Genomic DNA, 2417 nt, shown 5'->3' with positions numbered 1-2417 from the left:
GTTGTTTTAAACCTTCGCCCTTTTGGACTTATGCATCAACGAGGCCCGTCAGATTCGGCTAACGTTCATACCAGAAAGAAAACAAGCACGTGTTATCCCTATAATATATTATGGCAACTCCACAAATGAGAATGTCTTTTTATCTTTTTTGCATTTAAAGATGTCATTAGCAAACTTAATGAAATAATACACTTCCATCCGAGGTCCCCATAGTCATATTCTTCCTTTCTTGCAGGTAATGTTCAATAAAATAAATACTGTTGTAATTGTTTTCATCCCTAATATCTAATGTGACACAAAAGGCACTATCCAACACCCCATCGATTTTTTTTTGCCTGTCTCCTTCCCTCAATATTTCCCGTAATATAAGCATTAAATAAATTCTTATCCATCTTAAAACTGTTTTTGTTGCCCTTTAAAAAAAAAAAAAAAAAAAAAAAAAACTTTTTTTAGGGGTGGGTGTTTGGGTGGTTGAAGAATTGCTTGTGTTCTATTTTTATTTGTGTAATGAAGAAATACAAGCTATAATATAGAGTCATGGCTGGCATTCTGAGGCACAATTTCAGTATTCAAATCATTCATTATGCATACGACACAATTATCTGTTCATTACGTACTCAGACGGAACCCTTTCATGATATCGGTGTCTGGTGTTGCAGTTAAATATTCATGAAATACCATTCTTATTTCTATAGAGTCATTTAGGAAAATTGAATTAGAGACCTTGAATTTGACTGACTTTTATAACACCTGACAGTATGCTTTCACTGAGGGTTAATTTATTACATTTTTCTTTTTTTTTTATCCCACAAACAGTATTAAAAAAATTGAATATTAATATTTTGTACAGTCAGTTTTGATAAACTGATCCGACTTCTTATAGAAGATTATACATTTGCAAACTCATTGACATACCCTTCTTGAATTGCTACGTTTCGTAAAGAAATACTAATGCTGCACTCAAATGATGGTTTGATAGTGATCACAGACCATTTCAGGAAGATTCTATCGGACAAGATAATGCAATGAAAGAGAGAAAGTATCATAATGGAATCAGTCATAGTAACACTCTCGACGCATTTCATTTATCATATACAATGACCGATGGACAACAAGAGCGATCAAATGACTGGAGAAAAAAAACAACAGAGGAAAGTAGGGAAAAAAATAAAGAAAGGGCGGAAGAATGTTATCGATAGAGATATCATCGTTTAGAACAAGGTTACTTATCTTTTGTATAAAATATTTCGAGGAAGATTATGTTGTAGATGATGACGACGACGAAGACAAAGGTGAGCGTTTCTCATAATAACGAGGAACAACTCAGGACATAAGTAATCAATAAAGTAAAGAGAGATCAAACGCGTATATGAGGCCTGCCCACCTGTTTATCGCGTTTTGAATGCAGAATGGAAAACAGAATATAGACAATCTTGAAGAGCTAATCTATTTTAACCATTATGGGTACTCGATTTCAGTCAATATGGGTTAGATGGTGAGAGTTTATTTGCTATGTCAAGTTCGGACTATTAATCCTATGTCAAATATCCCCATGGATCTGCAGAACTTTCTATAGGTACGGGTCGTATAACAATGATAGAAGCTTGGTCACTGATTTTATTTAATCGTAATCCATTGCTGTCTAAAATAATATTTAATGTTAAACTGTGATGCTGAATCGGGTATAACTTACAATGGTGAAAATTGGACTTAACAATCAAACTTAAGCTATATGAGTTAGGACTTACTGTCTTAGTATCGAATATATAAAAACTAGGACCGGATAAGGTTAGGTGTTGGGGTGGGGTGGGTTGTCCAAAATTTCAAAAGATCCTGAGATTCCTCGAAAGGCCACCGAAACAAAAGTCAGTGTGTCTATTTACTCAGAGTGTTAATAATACCTAATAAACATGGGAAAGAACAAAACGATGGTCAAATTTCAAGTTACCAGTGACTGTACGTTTGTGTTTGTTTACCTTTTTTGAGACGGGGGGTGGGGGGTAAGTGGTGTCCAGAAACCCTGGTCCCCCCTCCCCCTGCCCCCAATCTGGCCTACCAAACAGTTATCAGTTGGAACCGATGCTTGTGTACAATTACAAATGATACTTTTAGAATAGCTCGAATCAGTTGTAGAACAGCCTTACATAATACTGTTGTAGACTTATTTCAGTATATAGATATCCAGATAAGCGAGGGTTTTATTCTATAAGCACATTATGTTAATACGGTTCACATTAAGATTGTAAACATTATGATTGTTAAAATCTGAATAAAGTATTCTGTATTGTGTTGTACAAAAGATTTTACTTGTATACCCCTTCGTGTGCCCCTCATTGACAATGTGTCATTGAATACACATTTCTGGAATTCAATATACTAGTTTACTTCGACGCATGGAAATTGTACAAGATTTTATC

The sequence above is a fragment of the Sinohyriopsis cumingii genome, chromosome 19 (assembly GCF_028554795.1).
Source record: "Sinohyriopsis cumingii isolate HCF-2022 chromosome 19, ASM2855479v2, whole genome shotgun sequence".
Lineage (NCBI taxonomy): Eukaryota > Metazoa > Mollusca > Bivalvia > Unionida > Unionidae > Sinohyriopsis > Sinohyriopsis cumingii.
This window is presented reverse-complemented; position numbering follows the sequence as displayed.